At 39.5% G+C, this 19,244-nt stretch overlaps 1 protein-coding gene, 1 long non-coding RNA gene and 1 other non-coding gene across 4 annotated transcripts in view; 1 reads left to right on the top strand and 2 right to left on the bottom strand.

The window, feature by feature from the left end:
• Positions 1 to 19,244, bottom strand: part of CDH20 (cadherin 20) — a 231,459-nt gene that overhangs the window by 152,643 nt on the left and 59,572 nt on the right. The window lies entirely within an intron of this gene.
• Positions 1 to 19,244, top strand: part of LOC115895512 — a 285,166-nt gene that overhangs the window by 207,809 nt on the left and 58,113 nt on the right. The gene's annotated exons all lie outside the window — the stretch shown is intronic.
• On the bottom strand, positions 13,775 to 13,883 carry LOC115895612. The gene has a single exon (XR_004055792.1). It is a non-coding gene; the product is annotated as a U6 spliceosomal RNA (small nuclear RNA).

Here is a 19,244-nt window from a genome sequence, read left to right as displayed (position 1 = left end):
TATTGAGCATATACTAGTTACTCACATTATTTTATTTAATCTTTAAGATTGCTGGGTAAATCCTTATTTTACCCATGAATTATTATTGTATTTTAGGTGACAGAACCAAGATTTCATATAGCATTTTCAATATCTTGCCTTATATCATGATGTAGAATTTCATTGCTCCCTACAGATCCACTCTGGATTTCTATATACGATATTGAAGAAATCCGCTGAAAAGTTTCCCTAGGGGTTTTCCTCCTTAACTAGATCTTATTATATTTTGGTGGGTTAGTGGCCTTTATTCTCAAAACAAATAATTAAAATTCAAGATTCAAAGACAAAATATACCTATTTGTTTTTAAGTAATAAACTATGTTTTTCTCTGATTAGATGCATTAATCCTCACTCTGGAATCGTAGAATCTTCTGTTAGTAGTTTATTTTTAAAATTTAATTGTATTTTAAGTTCCAGGATACATGTGCAGGACGTGTAGTTTTGTTACATAGGTAAACGTGTGCCATGGTGGTTTGCGGCACCTGTCAACCCATCATAGGTATTAAGCCTCGCATACATTAGCTATTTATTCTGATGCTCTCCTTGCCCTCCACCACTCCAGTAGTGCGTTCTTGCCCTCCCTATGTCCATGTGTTCTCATTCTTCAGCTCCTACTTATAAGTGAGAACATGGGGTGTTTGGTTGTCTGTTCCTGCGTTAGTTTGCAGAGGATCATGGCTTCCAGCTCCATCCATGTCCCCGCAGAGGACATGATCTCATCTGTTTTTATGGCTGCATAGTATTCCATGGTGTATATGTACATTTCCTTTATCCAGTCTATCATGAATGGGCATTTGGGTTGATTCCAAGTCTTTGCTCTGGTGAATAGTGCTGCAGTGAACATACGTGTGCATGTGTCATTGTAATAGAATGATTTATACTCCTTTGGATATATACCCAGTAATGGGATTGCTGGGTTAAATGGTATTTCTTTGCTCATGAATTCTCTAAGCTTCTAGGTAGTGTGATTATTGGCCAGTGGTTCACTTCTGACCAGTGATATAGCTGCTGCTTCCACAGGGCTCTCTGACTCCAGGATTAGGCCTCTTTTTGCTAGAATGCTTCTCAGCCTGAGATACAACAAATTTTAAGCCTAATTGGTAACACCTTGAGGTATTATATGACTGAAGTAGATATTATTCATCAGCCTGAGGTGAGCCTGATCTAACATAGAAGACGAGTTAAGACGAAAGTCCTAGTGTGAAGTGCTGCATCTAGGTGTTCTGTTACCTAAGAAACATGGTAGCCTTGTTTCCCAAGAAGTATTTTAAAGATAACTCTAGCAAAGCATTCATTTTCTACATGAGTCTGAGTAATTTGTCTAAGTGGTAAAACCAAACTGACCTTTTGCTTAATTGCCTACATAATTCAATGAATTCTCTATCGAGAGACATTAAGACCAAACAAGTTCTCTTTAACATCCCAGAAATGGATCACCTTGAAAATCTCTGAAAAACGAATAAAAAGAAGCAAATGACTGAGTTCATAATTGTTTCCCTTTCTGTAAGCCAAAATTGATGGCCAGGAGGAAGGCATTGAAGCCAGTACATACTGACACTATTTGTAAGATCTTGATATTTTAGACTTGTATTGCACCATTCATCCTAGGATCATAAAAATGGTTGTTAAAATTTATACCATATTAGTCTGATTAACCCTGAGAAGGGTAAAAATAAAGGATTGAGTAGAAATATTTATTTCACAAGGGTTGGGACTTTAATATACAGAAAGCTGCATAAATCTGCAGATGTTCTAATTAGATTCAGCTGAACTGCTTCAGAATGCACGATAACATGGATTTACTCTGCCAACTACTAAGAATAACTTTTCTGGTGTAAAAAAATGTTCAAGTTTCAATATTGAAACATAAAATACCCCAGCCCAGGGGATAGATTCTTTTCACATCAATTTCTTCATTGGCTCAAATTTCTCTAGCAGTTAAGTTGCTCCTTTATTATAAGACTTAAACAGAATTTTCTAAATGGTACCCTAATGGTACTCTTCCCAGGTTATAGTACCTGGAATCCTATTTTCTGTTAATAGTTAAACATTAACCTTAGATCACTGTAATACCATCAGGCAAGTTATTCATATGGTGCTTAATTTACAATCAGGGAGTAGTTTAGGCCAGGAGAAAATCTGGTTCATAAAGAGGATGACATTAAGGAATCAAGAGATGTATTTCATGAAGTAGTTTTGCTAGTCAATTTCCTTTTTTTTTTTTTTTTTCCTTGAATATATGCTGGTTTTTAAATCTCAGGAAAGTTATTCCTTTGTGCTGGCAGGGGAAATCTGTGTTGTCCTACAGTTGGAAGTATTTCAGTAAATCTTATCAGAGAATTGCTGAGGCCCAAGTTACACCCAGGGTGAAGAATGAGCCTTCCTCTGGCATGAGAATCCTACTGGATCCCCAGAGGCATGGGAATCCCTTTGGTGTCCAACTTTGCAAAGTTCCATCAGTACCAGAATGCTTTCCACTTCCACAGAACCTGGCTGTCGGATCCAGCTGCGCCTTTAATTTATCTGTTTCTAGGTCTGAGAAGGCAAGGTGAGGGAAAATGTCTCTTTACAAAGGGAGTCAAGGGGAAATGTGAGAGAGGCTGTGACTAGAACCTCATGTTCCATTGCCTGCCCCTTAGACAAACCCAACTTCAGTCAATATTCCCTCAATTATATTTGATAAGCCAACCTATTATCCTTAATTAAAATGTTGGCAGGCAGTATTCATGTGAATTTTTGCCAAGGATTTATTATAATCTCCTTGTTTTATGGTTTCCTGTTTTGAATAGTGAAAGAATAATTTCATAAACCCTTCTGAAGGAGAGTCTCTTGTAAATGCAAATTTTATCTCCTTCGTAATCTTTTTGGATCTCTGTGAATTTGCATGGAACAAAAATACATTGCTCAAGTATGCTGTGTTTTAATTTATTAATAAAAACAAAATAGTTGTGAAAGGCATTTGTAGGAAATTGATTTGAAATAGATATTACCATGGCATATGCATTAGTCTGCAACATTAGGAACAATGAACATGGAAAATCAACATTATTTATAGAATTACCAGCTACCTATTACTGTAGAATCTGAAGTCAGGGATATTATAAATATGTAGAGTCATGTCCTAGCATTTACATTTAACCCTTGGTTGTCTAGTGTCTAAGTCACTTTATCTTGTTTCCCTGTTATCCTATACATAAATATATGTGTGTAAACACACACACACCTGATCATTGATATAAAAACAGCAACAACAACAAAAACTGGTCACTAATGTATAGAACCCAGTTGTGCCTGTAACATAAAAGAACTCAATAAATGTGAGTTCCCTCTTCCCATCCTAAATCCCTTTTCTTACTTCTTGGGCATTTTCCTTTCTCTCCTCACTTTTATCAAAGGATAGGTTGGGAATTTAAAAAAGATGGAACTGGAATAAGCTTATTAGAATGCTTTGCAGCACACTGCACAAGGAAATATTGGCAGATGAGTTTGAACATGGGTAAAATAAGTACGAGAATGATTAGTGCCTCTTCTCATTCCAAGATAGTGTCCTCTATTAGCATGGATGCTGGAGATGCAGCTGCACGGAGAGCATAGTCTGATATGCCAGAGGTAGGAGATATTCCAGAGAGGGCCAGCCCTTCAATGCATCAGATCAAATGTTCTCAGCCCGAGGAGGCCAATCCCTCAACTCTAAGGTTAAGTCTAAATAACAGCCACTTCCTCTTTCCCACTAAATACTTATTATGAGTCAGGCCCTTGTGATTTGGGGTTTCAAGCCAATGATAATAATCTTTCAGTTTATATCGAATACCGCTGGGACACCAAAGACCGACCAGAGCTCATTCTTTGGTTCTCAATTCCAAGATAGCCTTTATTATATGGTCCAAGACGAATAACTTCCTAACACTATCACTTGATGTCTTTACACAGGAACATTTGCCTCCTGTGAATTGAATCCTAGAAATAAAATTGTGCAGGTATCAGGGTGACGCATTTACCTGAATCTGGCAGAAGCACTTTCGACACGGCTGACACAATTATGGAACAAGAGGACGGTAGAGGTTGTGTTCCCTTTTGTCTCTTTTTCAACTACAGAAATTACACTGTGGTAGCAGGATCTCCTTCAAATCTAGGTTTGATAGACATTCCGTCTCCCTTTGCTCATTTTCACTTGCACGTAATCTCAGTTATGTGACACATACCAGAGAGGAGAGTCCTGCTTTTGCCTTTAGGTCTTTTGCAAGTTAACTGAAGAAAAGAATGAATTTTCAGATTGACTGTTATCTCACTGATCATATCGGCCCCCAAGTTAAGCAGTATCTACTTTGCCTTGCTGTGTCTAGACCTGACAGTCTAGACAAGAGTTAATGCTCATTAGCAGGCTGGAGAGGCCCCATGGATCTCCTTTGCCAGAGAGTGTGATGTTTTCCTCTTCTGATAGAATTTGGAAAGAGGCTGCGACCACAGGTCAGGGAGGTGGACATGCAACAGGAAGCAGTCCTATTGTCCCCTCACTTGGTAACAATCTCACAGTACAGCAACACATTCAACTCCCCGGATAAAAGCAGGTGTTTTGCTTTAATTAAGACCAACAAAGACTTTTCTGTTCTCAATAGGCTTATATTTTTAGACACTAAGGTAAGGAGGAAGAGAACATTATCCCATTCTGTGCATAAAAATAAAGATTCAGCATGAACTGCATAATTAAGAACTGAAAGGGGGAAATGCAATTCAGTTAAAACTGACAGAGTAATACACGGAATCAATGGCTTTATTTGGTGCTTAATGATGATACTGTTTTCATTTCATTATACATGAGTCATAACCAGCTTTGCCTTAGTTTAATTGTATTTTTTACAGAGTAAACCAAAGTATGCAATTTGCAGTAGACTCGTCAATTAAAAAGAGGCTGATTTAAGATGATCATAAATTGGTCCCTGAGACTGAAACCAAATTTTTTCCCTTCCAATATATTAACTTATTGGAATCGTGAGTAATTTTAGGCAGGGGTGGAGAGAGGCATTGGTGGGGGAGGTGAAGATTAGTGAACAAATATTAAAGACTGATTTCCATGAAAAAAAATGACAGTAGTATGTTTTCCAGTGGGGAAATGATACGGTGATATATTTTTGATCCAGTGAGCTGAACAAAACATGATGGGATTTTGGGCTGGAGAAGCAATGTATAAAATGAATCATGATATTGACACAAAATCAAGTGTAACAGGGAGATATCATTTCCATATGTGGCCTTCTAGATATATGGATTTTAAAACTGGAACATGAGACCCAAGGAAAGCAGAAAGAAGAGGTTAAATTAGAAGTTATGCTACTCGAGTACTTTGTGGAATTAATGGTGGAATATAGAACATGTTGCTGTGAGGAACATTCACTAAACTTCTCAGACGTCCTGCTCTGTGGGGTACAGACAATTGCTGGTGTTCTGTGAACCCCGCTGAAAACCCGACATGAATTAGCAGTGAATGACTATGCAGTCAGGGTCTGAGAGATTGGTCACTGCAAAATGTGTCTGACTTATGTCTTCATTCCATTAGTCATGTGGATAAAAGTTTCATATTTTTCATGCTTGACTAAACTTCAAATGTACTGTATGAACAGGTCGATGAAGGTATTCTCATTTACCCATGACAACTCTGTGCTCCTCAAAAGCTGGTAAGTTTGGGCCACAGAAATAGTAATTTTCCCTTCATTGTGGGGTCAAGGGGACCACCCTGTCCTCCCTGGGAGACTTGTGCTGGCCACTCAGAACATAGTGATATAGGCTAGATCTTTGCACAGTAAATACATCCTTCTAACTCATTTCTATTTGTTAGTATTAGTGTAATCTTCTTTCTTACTGGGCCATGCTTCTTTGTGGCTCTGCCATGCTGACTATGCCATTGATTCCTGTGGAGTGACCTGGAGTGGACAGAGAAAAGCAAAGCTAACAGAAAAGTATATACTCAGGAGTCTCAAAGTGCACAAATGAATAAAACAGGAAGGCCTGTGCTCTGTAGATAGGGGAGACCATCTTAAATTCATAATAACTCATCTGTAAGAACCATTTTTATATCTTCTTAAATATCTAATATTTTCCTTTTTTGTTGTTGTTTTACACATTGAAAATAAAATGTCAATATCAGCAGAAAGATTTTTCAGACACTTCCATAGATTATCCCTTAAATACTTGGCTCATGATTTAATCTGCTAATTATGATCTCCTGATCATAACCAGCTATTTGAGTAAATATGTACATATATATGTATATAAATTATTTTAAGAAGACCATAATTAAATTGATATTACTCTTTCCAGGTTCTGGAATTATTGTTGGCAAATTACATAATTTTTATAGGATGATTAGAAACAAGAACTATCATGTACAAAGCAGATAAAACTATAAAATTAGAGTAAATAAGACATGTACTATGTATGATTCGTATACTAGTTGTGACAGACAAATATTGACCCATTAAGACTCTCATTCATTACAGCCTGTGAACAGCACAGTGCAATTGCTAGATGGCTACACAGGCTAGGGATGTAGTTAATTGGTATGAAGCCATAAGTTACGCTGTCCTTGTTAGGATTCAGACAAATAGCCTTGATCTTGTTGCACTCTGACTTAGCTAGCAGAGCAAGTGAATCACAGGTGGAAGACTACATTTGTTTGGAGTTATAGCATTCATTCATTCTTGTATTAATTCCTACATTCAACAAAAATGTTTCATGCATCTTTTAGGATTCAGACATTGTACTAAATGCTACATACTTCTTTTAATAAACACTTTATAGTACTTACTATGTGCCAGGCATTGACTCATTTAATTCTCATAATTACGCTATGAGGTGTGTTTCCCTCATTTTACAGATGAGGAAACTAAGTCACAGAGGTTGAGTAACTTTCCTAAGATTGCGTGGCTAGTAACTGGCAGAGCTGAGATTAGAACCCAGGCAGGCTGGCTCCAAAGTTCATGTTCTTAACCACAAGACAGACATAGTCTGTGTCCTCCTGGAATTTACAGTCCAGAGGGAATACAGACAATAAACAGATGAGCAAGAAAGAGACAAAAAATGATGAGCAGTAATAAGGCTATAAAAACGATGAGCTGTAACAAGCAAGGTAGTGCAAGATGATGGGTGGCTGCATAGGGTGGTTGGGGAAGTGACATTTACATGGAGGCAGGATTGGTTAGAAGGAGCCAGTCAAGGAGCCCTGAGAGTATCCAGGCCCTGGGAAGGCCTTGAATGCTCAAGAAACTCCACAGAGCTGCAGGGCTACAGCAGGCATCATGTGCTTTGTTACCTCAGGAGCGGGTGGGCCAGGCCAAGAGGACTCTGGGCAAACTGCCTGAAAGAAACTTCATGAGGCAGAGAAAATTATTCTCCTGAATGAGATAAAATATTCCTTCAGTATGGGGAGGTTGGATAAGGATGGGAAATAGATGGAAGGGGAGTAAGGAGGGCAGAGATGTAGGTGGGTTCCAGAGAAAGTCTTAGGGAAGTAGTCAGCCTCCAAGAATCCAGAAGATACTGAGATTGGGGCAATCTGTTTCTTATATCCTGGGTTAGATGCCCATGGAAGCAATACCTACCTCTCCCACTAGAGTAACTGGCAGCACATTATATATGGGGTCTTGGATAATTTCACAGAGACTCTGGTGCCTCAGTACAGCATAGAAACCAAACAGTTCATGGTCCCCGGGAACATACATAGTGGCAAGAACAGCCAGGCTTGAAGGGATAAACAGACAGCAGTAAGGGATGTCTCAGAGGAGACTGTGTGTGGACAAATTGCAAATGCCCTCAGCAATGTCTTACTACTATGAAGGCTTCCCCTGGCCCCAGGAAGTTAGGTCAACCCCAGGAAAAGCAGAGTTGCTGTTTGCTGGGGATTAACTGCCTGCTACCTCTGCAGGATAGAGGCTCAGAATGGAAAGGGAATAACGAAAAAATAAAGTTGGTCTCTTGCACATGTGCGTTTATGGATTGAAGTTCCTACCTGCTTCATGTGGAGATATCTTCCAGGTTTGCTAAAAATTCACCTGCAGCATGTATCCACACCCTGGGTTGATTACAAACTCTAGGATGAAAGCCAAGTCATCTGGAGGCAACATGTGTAAGCCTGTGGGAGAGCTGTCTAACAGAAGGGAGCTCCATTCCTAGAAGTCACTGTTGATTCTGGAACTATCAGTGGGCTGTGATGAGGCTGAGTTTGAAAAAGTATAAGAGAATGTGTTAAGCCCTCTGAGCAGATAAAAACTGGTCTTAAAAAAAAAGGGTGAACAGGTGAAGGTACCCATAGAGGTTTTAAAAAATTATTAATTTTTAGTAAATTAAATTATTGATTTCCAGAATTGATTTCCTAGAAAGGAAGAGTTCGGAAAATGAATTTTATGACTTTTAACTTGGATGGTGATTTTTCTGAATGAACTAATATTCTTTCTGGAGAGGAAAGGGCAATACTATTAATAGCAGCAGCCACTAGAGAGAGAGTACTCTTCTGTAGTCTCTCTAAGAAATAGCTATTAAGGTTACAGTGAATTGAATCCCCTCAATGGTGCTTGTTCCTAATTGACCAAGATGTACCTCTCCACATGGTGTGCGTGCATGAACACACACACACACACACACACACACACACACACACACACACACAGTGTGTGAGCACAAAGGAGGGATACTGTGCCTGGTGAGAGATTGAGGAACAATCTTCACTTCACTGCAAGGCCTTGCATGAACACACACACACACACACACACACACACACACACACACACACACACACACAGTGTGTGAGCACACAGGAGAGATACTATGCCTGGGGAGAGATTGAGGAACAATCTTCACTTCACTGCAAGGCTGGTGCACAGTCTCAGAGGGAGATGGTTTCTAACAGTATCGAAAAAGTAGCTGGGATTACAGGCACGTGCCACCACGCCCAGCTAACTTTTGTATCTTCAGTAGAGACGGGGTTTCACCATGTTGGCCAGGATGGTCTCGATCTCCTGACCTCATGATCCGCCCACCTCAGCCTCCCAAAGTGCTGGGATTATAGGCATGAGCTGCTGCGTCTGGCCAAGGTCATAGAATTTTTTTAGTGAGAGCATTTGAACATTTTTTTTTTTTTTACTAGTAGACAAATTTATTTCAAAAAAATATAAAGCACATATGACAAAACATTAACATCTGTGATCAGAGTATGGGATCTTTTTAATTTCAGAATTTGGAGGTAATACAGATTTTGGAGTTGATAAGGCTGGAATGTGACCAGGGGCATCAGTGGTTCAGGTGATGTGAAGGAGAAGGTCATTGGAGGTAAGGAGATCAAAGAACCAACAATCCAGGGTTGGGAGGGGTCATCCACGCATGTATGGAAGGCATCGAAGAAGAAGACAGTCATTAAGGTGCAGATGAAGATGACTCAGTCCTAAAAACTCACATAATAATACCTAATGTTTATTCAGTGCTTATCAAGTACCAGGCACTGCACTATGAATTGTATATATCATTGTTACATTCATTTTATAGATGAGAACAATGAGGGTTACAAAGGTTGGTAAACTTTCCCAAGCACCACTGCTAGTGAGTGTCAAGTCTGTTAGTTCTCAGACCCAGACAGCCTGGCCCCAGAGCCGTATTCTTTTTTTTTTTGAGACGGAGTCTCGCGCTCTGTCGCCCGGGCTGGAGTGCAGTGGCTGGATCTCAGCTCACTGCAAGCTCCGCCTCCCAGGTTTACGCCATTCTCCTGCCTCAGCCTCCGGAGTAGCTGGGACTACAGGCGCCCGCCACCTCGCCCGGCTAGTTTTTTTTTTTTTGTATTTTTTTTAGTAGAGACGGGGTTTCACAGTGTTAGCCAGGATGGTCTCGATCTCCTGACCTCGTGATCCGCCCGTCTCGGCCTCCCAAAGTGCTGGGATTACAGGCTTGAGCCACCGCGCCCGGCCAGAGCCGTATTCTTTACCACTTTTCTCTCAGTATCTGTGAATGATGTAACTATGATAAGGGGACAGAGGGTAGAGGGTACAGTGTGAACCTTAAAGAAGTGGGAGGTTTTGCAAGGGGAGGAGGAAGAAGTCTTGAACAACTCAAAGTCTTGGCCTTGAGGCATGAGGAGTGTGAATGACTAATAGTCTCCACTGAAGGTAGCTGCAGATTCTAGACAGCGGTTTCCTCCAGGGGAACACAGGTTCCTCTTAGGGCAAGGAGGTGGAAGGACCATTGTAAGAAAAGGTGGAGAATGTTGAAATACCCCAAGGCCATGCAGGAGGGTGGATGGAGAGACAGGGTGAGGGAGGTAGTCAGATGCAGAGATTACACGTAGTGAGGGCCAGGTGGGCTTGGCCCTCTGGCAGCGACATTGGTAAACACCATGGAGGCCCTGAGGAGTTCGTTGCTCTACCTCTATTGAGGCAGCAAGTGGTGAAGCAGTGAGCGTATTTCTTCCTAGAGCTGCAGTGACAAAGTACCACAAGCTGAGTGGCTTACACAGCAGTAATCTATTGTCTTGCAGTTCTGGAGGTTGGAATTCCAAGATCAAGGTGTTTGGAGGGTTGGCTCCCTCTGAGGGATGTTCCAAGCCTCTCCTTTGGCTTCTGGGCGTTTACTGGTGACCACTGGCATTCCTTGGGGTGTAGAAGCCTCACCCCAATCATTGCCTTCTTTCTTGCATGACACTCTTCCTGTGTGTGTGTGTGTCTGTGCACAAGTTTCCCATTTTTATATGAACCCCAGTCATATTGGATTAGGGCTCACCCTAATGACCTCATCTTAACAACTAATTACATCTGTGAGAACCTTGTTTCCAAATAAGGTTGTGTTCTGAGGTTCTGCAGGGTAGAACCTCAACATGGAATTTTGGGGAGACAATCCAGACTATATAACTGTGGTATTAGAGGTACTGCTCACTCCTGGCCACTCACATTCGATTGGGAATCTGTTCTGAGCACCTGAGCATTCAAGACAATTTCTGGGTATAGCAGGGAACATACAAATGAATGAAACAAAATCCCTGGCTTCCAGGGCCTGAACTTGGGGGAGGTAGAGGGAGTGGCTAAAGTATGACAAACTCAGACGCCTAAAACACAAGTCAGATCTGATTAATGCTGTAAGTGAGATACCATCAGATTATTACGTAAATTAAAAAATTAATGAGAAGGAGAGTAGGGCTTCGGACCTAATTTGGTTTATTTTTAAATTTTACAGGTAAGGATTCTTAGTTCTAGAAATGTTAAATGGCCTGCTGCAGGTCTGCCAACTGGAAATCTCTTTCAATTACACCATGTATATAAACACACACCCAGCCCCATTTTCTATTATGTCAAATGTCTTTGAGATGTATTTTTTAAAAATTATTTTTATATGACTGATCAGGAAAATGATTACCTAAACTTACTAACATGAAGTAGCAAATAATGTTTAAAGGAAGTCAGAGACATTTCTATCTATGACAGTGACTGAGCTGTTGACTAAATATTGACTATAAATCTTCAACCACCCACTATCCCCAGGTGCCAATCTGCCTACAGCTATACACAATTTATATAATTTGTATTTGATGCCAAAATGCACTGTTAGTTTCTTGCATCCTTAAAAAATAAAACCATTAGCCACCTTGAACCACTGCAGTCTTCTCCAAATGTCCTTCACTTTCTTAAGTGAGGTCAGAGTAGCCTACCTGGGAGAAATGGCTGGGCTCTATGCAAAGCCCTGGATTCTTCACTGCATTGACAAATAAACACTGACAATTCCAAATTTTAAAAATACAAGGTCAAGCTGGGAGCCATTTGATAACTGTGGGAAGCAAAATATCTGTCCTGAGTTTCCTAGGTGGGTATGGCTGGATTTGATGGGCACTGTGAAGTGTGGTGTGGAAAGCCTAGGAAAAGAGAAAGAAGATAAGGGGCAGTTGATCTTCCCCTTTTTTGGTTTATAGTGAAATTTTCCCAAGAAAGTGAAACTATCTTAGGAACATGGCAACAGAGAGTAAGAAGAAGAAATCTGGAATCAATTCAACATTGAATTTCTGATTTACAGCATACAAATGGAAAATAAAACTGGCTTCATTATGGACAACATTTAGGAGATAAGGCCACCGGGTTCAGGAGGTTCAAGAGGTTCTCAGCATCAGAATTCCAGAGTTTGCTGTAAATTTGACCCGGGCAGTCGCCACTGGGGATGAGACTGCCCTCTTGTTCCTGGAAGTGAGGTGCAACAGCCAGACAGTGCACCACCGAGTCTCTGATTTGGGAAGGACAAATATAGCAGGAAAAAAATGCCTTCTTTCCTGGTTCAAAATTTGTGATGAATTATGCACATATTTACCATAATAATTAAAAAGTTCTTAAAACTCTTCATCTATTTCTTATCGATTGTCAAGTAATAGAGTAGCAAGTCCTTATTCTAGCCTTTCCTTCCTTCACTCAAGATGCTTCAGTGTGTGATCATGTCAGTCTCTAAAATGTGTTTAATATGTAGCAGAGATACAATGATGAGGAAGGGAGACATAGTCCTTGTCCTCAGCGTGGAGATGGAGATGGATAGTCATGATATAATCTAGAAATACGTAATTCCAAGCTGTAACAAGGTGACTGAGGAAGAATGAAGAGAACTGTGAGAGTACAGCCTGTCCTCTGTATCCATGGAGATTGGTTCCAGGACTCCCTGTGGATACTTCAACCCCTCGAGTCATTTACAGCCAGGCTGTATCCACAGCTTCTGCATCTGCAGATACCGACTGTATACAAAAGGGGAGCTGATTTAGAGTGAGTAAACAGGGAAGACTTCCCTGAGGACATGACATCTGTGCTGAGTGCGTAAAGGTGTAGAGGTATTAATAGGCACAGTGTGGAGATGGGAGGTGGAGTGTGAGCAAAGAAGGTTCCAGACAGAGAACAAATGCAAAGGAGCAAGGCTGGAGTCGGGAGTGGGGTAGGGCGGGAACAGAAGAACTGAAATAAGGTGACTAGATCAAGTGGGAGAGAGAGGCAAGAGAGGGGGCTGGAGGTACGAGCATATCAGGCAAGGGCAGTAACCTTTCTGAGCAATGGCAAGCTATTACAATTTTTAAGTGAGGAGCAAAAGATTCAGATGCTAGCATTGTAGGACTCTCCCCACAGCTGCAGTGTGGAAGATCAACAGGAGGAAGGCGTGAGAGGAGACTGGAGGACCAGGAGAGAGAGGATGTTGCAGAGTAATGATGAAGTTGGAGGAAGGGCATTGGGTCAAGAAATATTGAGGAGGTAGAATAGTTTTAGAATCTGCTTTTTCCACCTGACATATTGCAGATCTCTTTTTATTTATTTTTAAATTTTTGCCTGTTTTCATTTTTTATTGGATTGTTATGTTTTCTTTTTCATTTGTTTTTTTTTTTTTTTTTCATTTTAAGTTCCAGGATACATGTACAGGATGTGTAGGTTTGTAAAAATACGGAATGCTGGCCGGGCGCGGTGGCTCAAGCCTGTAATCCCAGCACTTTGGGAGGCCGAGACGGGCGGATCACGAGGTCAGGAGATCGAGACCATCCTGGCTAACATGGTGAAACCCCGTCTCTACTAAAAATACAAAAAACTAGCCGGGCGACCTGGCGGGCGCCTGTAGTCCCAGCTACTCGGGAGGCTGAGGCAGGAGAATGGCGTGAACCCGGGAGGCGGAGCTTGCAGTGAGCTGAGATCCGGCCACTGCACTCCAGCCTGGGCGACAGAGCGAGACTCCGTCTCAAAAAAAAAAAAAAAAAAAAAATACGGAATGCTTCACGAATTTGCGTGTTACCTTTGCGCAGGGGCCATGCTAATCTTCTCTGTATCATTCCAATTTTAGTATATATGTGCTGCTGAAGCGAGCACTGTGGGTCTCTCTACATTTCAAAAATGTTGATCTCCATAATCAGGTCTCTATGATAGTTCCTTGTATGGATTAACTATTACATATTCAATAATCTCCTGATGGACTTTTTTTCAATTACAAATGACTGTGAAATTTGTATCATGTATTAATTGTCTGATTGTTCCCTTAATGGATATTTTATATTAGTTGCCATACCAACTCTCAGAAACATACTAGTTTATTCTCTCACTGATAGAGCATAAGACTTCCATTTTCTATCCCCTTTTGAACCCCAGCGTATTGTCAGTCTTTTTTATTTTAGCTGGCTAATAGGTAAACACAATTCAATATTTTAACTTGCATTCTTTGATTACTCATGAGACTGGCCATCTTTTCATGTGTTTACTGATCATTTATATTTGTTATTTTGTAGTTTATCTATTTCTTTTGCCTATTTATGTCTCAGGATATTCTTTTCCCTGTTGATGAAACATAACTTTTTTGTAACCCTTTGTTGTATGTATGTAGCGAGAGTGTTTGCTAGATTTTTGTTCACCTTTTAATCTTCTTGACAGGGTTTCCTATTCTACTTTGTTCTGCTTTTACCATATATATATTTCTTTTCACTTCTAAGTAGCGTCTGTCATCTGTCAGTGGTTTTCTTTATGGTTCTAGTTTTGTTGATACATTCAAAAGGCCTTCCTCACTGCAAGGCTAGAAAAAGGTTTTCCAATGCTTTATTTTCTATTATGAATTTACTTGGAGTTCAGTGTGAGGAGTAAGGGAGGGATACTTACTTATTTAGCAAGCACCTAGGCAATTGTCCTAATACCTTTTCTTGAATAACCATTATTTCCTTCCCTATTAGAAATGCTATCTTTTTTATTTACCAAATCCCCAAATACACTTGAGCTCAATTCTGAACTCTGTATTCTGTTTTTGATCTCTCATCCTGTGCCAGATTCACGCTGTTTTAATTACTGTTATTTTGTAACACAGTTTTTATATCTGGCAGTGCGGTTTTATCCACATTATTCTTCTTTGTCAAGTCTTCCTGGTTATTTTTAAATATTTATTCTTCCAAATGGATTTTAGAATTATTTTCCCAACTTACACAAAAATATCCTGTCACAAGTTTGGTAGGAGTTAAATTACATTTATACGTTTGCTTTACTCTAGCATTCTGGGTCATTATAAGTTTTTTCAAATAGTGACTGAAGTAATTTAATTTGTAATCAAGTAAAATTTGGCATATATTGTGACCTATCTTTCTGAAATATATGAGAAACTGACAAGCTGTATATTATGTAATTCACTAAATCACTGTATGGTTCTAGATGGATTTATTCATTCCACAAATATTTACTGAGCTAAGCATATGCTGGGTGCTGTTTTGAGTGCTGGGATACATGGTGAATGGGCAGGATCCCTGTTCTCATATTCCAGAGGGGAGAAGCAGTGGAGCTTGCCTTTGACAACAGATGGGGTGGGGGTAAGGGTGGGAAGGCCACAGTGACTGCAGACAAGTCTTTCCAAAAATACTTGCTTGGAAAAGAAGAAAGGAAATTGAGTGGCAGTTGGTCATGGGGGCAAGGAAGGTTTTTGTTTTGTTTTTAAGGTGACAGTCACTGGAGCATATGTATGTGCTGCAAAATGATCACCAGAGAGAAAATAAATATACAGAAGAGAAAGGAGATGCTTGTAGGATCCAGCTCCTTGAAAGTGAAAGTAGGTGGAATGTACTCCACAAGTGGCGTGTTAGCTTTTGATAGAAGGAGCAAATTAATAATAGAAATTTCAGAAAGAGTGGGCCCAGATACAAGCAGATTAGTGTTTATATCACTACAGAAATTAAAGAGGTGTTTTTGCATGGGCAGTAACCACATTTATACTACTATACTAACTATTCATCCATTTCAGCAAAAATGGAGATGTTTTATTCCAGTGTTAAGCTTAGACATCATAACTTCTTTGTTGGAAACTGAATTTTATAGGGCTGAAAGCAGTGCTTAGAACAGTGTCTGGGACACATATGACACTTAATATTTATTGAATAAGTACACAAATTCATTTTATATTGCTGAATGGAATTTTCATACTGTCTAGGTGATATCATATCTCCTGTACAGAACTGTCCTGATTCTTAGTACTTCCATGTCAGTATGTAATATTTGTGTAACTTCACCATAGGCTATAGTAGAAAAGGCATTGAACTTAGAGACAGAAGGCTTGGATTCAATCATCTGCCTTGCCAGTTTGTAGTTACTTAAAGCTGGGGAAGTTACTTAGCTTCTCTGGGTTTTACTTTTCTCATCGTAAAATGAGCCAATTGGGATAAATCCGTGTTTTTCAATCCTTTTAAACTGTTGGATATTTTCTTTGTATGAAAGGTTTTCTGGAGCCTACTATGTAAAGCAGGTAATCGAGGACTCCTCAGACTTAAGTAGAGATGTGAGAAGGGGAGCCCCACCCATCCTGCAGCAGTGTCATTGAGCCTGTCTCAACCATGCCTTCATTTTGCTGTGAGGGGACCCTGAATGAAGCTTCTCAGAGCAGAATTTACAGAACTCATAAGATGAGCTCTAAGGGCTTTAAGAATTGCATAAACCATGGCATGTGCTACCTGATGTGATTTTAATCATCCTGTGAAGTAAAGAGTGCATGGTACTATTATGTCTGTTTCACAGATGGGAAAACAAGGTTCAGAGTTTATCATTGGCTGTAATTTCTTGCCTAGTAGATGGGAGGAGCAGAGATGAGAGCCCCAGTCCTTTTGTTGCCATCAAATGATTTCCCTCATCTGGCTTTCTGTTGATTCAGTGAAGACTCTGACTAAAATACCCGAAAGAATTTCTAACTTGTATTACTGTTCACATCCACACGCATGTCATAAAATCACTTAAAACTGTTTGCCTAAATGTTTTTCCACACCTGAATTAGCTAAGTTACAGAACCTTTAATCAAATTGTGAAAAATAATGAGCTGTGAGGAATCATTATAATTTCTCAACAGAAATCTCTAAAATGCAAATCAAATGAATTGGCTGAATACTTAAATCCGTTTAATTTTGAAATTAGTTTCATTTTTGAAATAATCTTCAGATTGAGACAGATGAGGCATGCAGTCCTACTTACTGTGAACCGTGGTAAAATAAGAAATCAGTTTTAACCCAAATGCATATTGAGAAATTAAAAGTTAATGAAGACTAAACATTGAGTTGGAAGGGATTGACAATTGGGGTTACCACATCAGATAAGGGCTGTCACTCCAGATTAACTGTCCTTCCCCTAGTATGTGCTCTACTCTCATGTTTGAGTTTCTACATGCTGATCTTTCTCTTGGAACACTCTTCTTGGCCAGATAAAAATATTACTCATCCATCAAGGCTCATTTCATAAACTGCTTCCTCTGTTTAGCTCACTCATCCTCATGGCGCCTCCTCCTTCCTGGACAGAATTAATCTTCTCCTTCCCCTGTGAACTCCCCTAGAACTTTGCACTGTAGGTATAGCACTCTTTACACTGGCATATAGCTAGCTGTAAAATCTGTCCTCCTTGCCAGGTTTTAATTTCTGCAAGGGAGGAGAACATTAAATATTGTAAGGGGTTTTTCCCCCACTATAAAAGTAACATACACTCAGTGAGACAAAATTGGGGAAAATGCAACAGAATTTAAAATGAAAAAGAGTCATTTCACTTATCCATTGCCCCTATACAATCAGTGCTTAGAATTTGAAATAATTCATCTAATGTTTCCTCCACCATGGACAAGCATTGAGTTTAATTGGGTAGATATTGTTGATTTCAAAGCACTAGAAGACTGTAAATCTCTCTGTCTCTGTATGACTCTTGATGTACAGTGTAGTTGGCTGGCAGACATATAATGATGTCTGTGTATACACATATAATTCTGTAGATATTTAGAATAAAGAAGGGGTTTGCTCAAAGTGTCGTCAAACTTGTTTGGAAAGTATTTCATGAAGGCACTTCACTCTGGAAATCACATGCATCCTTATCACAAAATTTAGCAGACTTTAATGAATTCCAACTGTTTTGTCGAGTGAGAACTGGTTATTTATTGAATTGAGCAAACTGACACATATCCCAAATGGTGAAAACATGTTCCTGTAGGTCCTCACAGTTAATGGTCTGAGGGTAATCAGGAACGAGTACCATGTTGCCTTGACAGATTCATCATTGCACTGAAGAACATGTTGCTTCAACTTTGAGTTCAGACCCTGGCAGTTGTCTTCCTCTGGCTTCTCACTCTTCTTCCATTCTCTACTTCTTTTGGTAGGACTGACAGTCTGTGGTAAGAAAGCCCGGCTCCAGAACTGCAGTCTGAGAGGTGTGCTTGCCATCAGGACCACACTGTTGGTCATTGGCATCAGTTCACTCTAATGAACATGAACAATGACATGGAAGCTGTTTTATTTGTGAAGGTTGAATAGATGTATGGATGAAAATAGGTCACTAATACCGGAGTTCCTGGCTGACAAAAATTGAGATAGTACCAAATTATTCACCCACAGGATACTATTAATTTAGGCACTTTCATATTTATAACTTTTTTTTTAAAGTATAAGTGTTATAACAGTTCCTTGTAGAAACTTTGTAAAATGTAGAAATGGATAAAAATGTAAATCAAAATCAACTATATACCTGCCACACAGAAATATTGACTCACAACATTTTCATATAGTTTACTTTCAATCTGTTTCTCTTAATATAGAGATACATGAGATCATATTGTATATAAATATTCTATCCTTTTTTCATTTAGCTTTTGATAGTTACATTTTGAGATAGATCACTTTAAGTAAATATTGAAACATTTTAAAAGCTTAACATTCTGTCGAAAGACTGAAATAAAATTAACCATTCTTCTATTGTTCAATAGCTAGGCTGGTTTCATTCTTTTCAGTGCTAGATATAAAATTTCAAAGAATATATTTCTATGTAAATTATTTTTCTAATTTTAATTGTTTCCTTAGGGTAAATATGTATCACAGGAATTATTACACCAAAGGGTGTCTTAATTCGTTTGGGCTTCTACAACAAAATATCCCAAATGGGTGGCTCATCAACAACAGAAATGTATTTCTCACAGTTCTGGAGGACTGGGAAGTCCAAAGTCACATCATAGGCATATTCAGTTTCTTGTTCATAGACAGTGCCTTCTCCATGAGACCTTAAATGAAGGAGGGGGGAGTGTGTCTCTCTCAGGCCTTTTTTTATAAAAAGGACAGTAATCCCTGCGTGACCTTATAAAAGGGCCTAATCAATTGCTAAGTCAACTGCCAAAGGCCCCACCTCCAGATATCCTCACCTTGGTGATTAGGTTTTCACATATGAATTTTGAGGAAACACAAACATCCAGAC

Source organism: Rhinopithecus roxellana, chromosome 21, assembly GCF_007565055.1.
Source record: "Rhinopithecus roxellana isolate Shanxi Qingling chromosome 21, ASM756505v1, whole genome shotgun sequence".
NCBI classification, from domain to species: domain Eukaryota; kingdom Metazoa; phylum Chordata; class Mammalia; order Primates; family Cercopithecidae; genus Rhinopithecus; species Rhinopithecus roxellana.
Note: the sequence above shows the minus strand (reverse complement) of the source record. Positions and strands in the feature narration are given on the sequence as shown.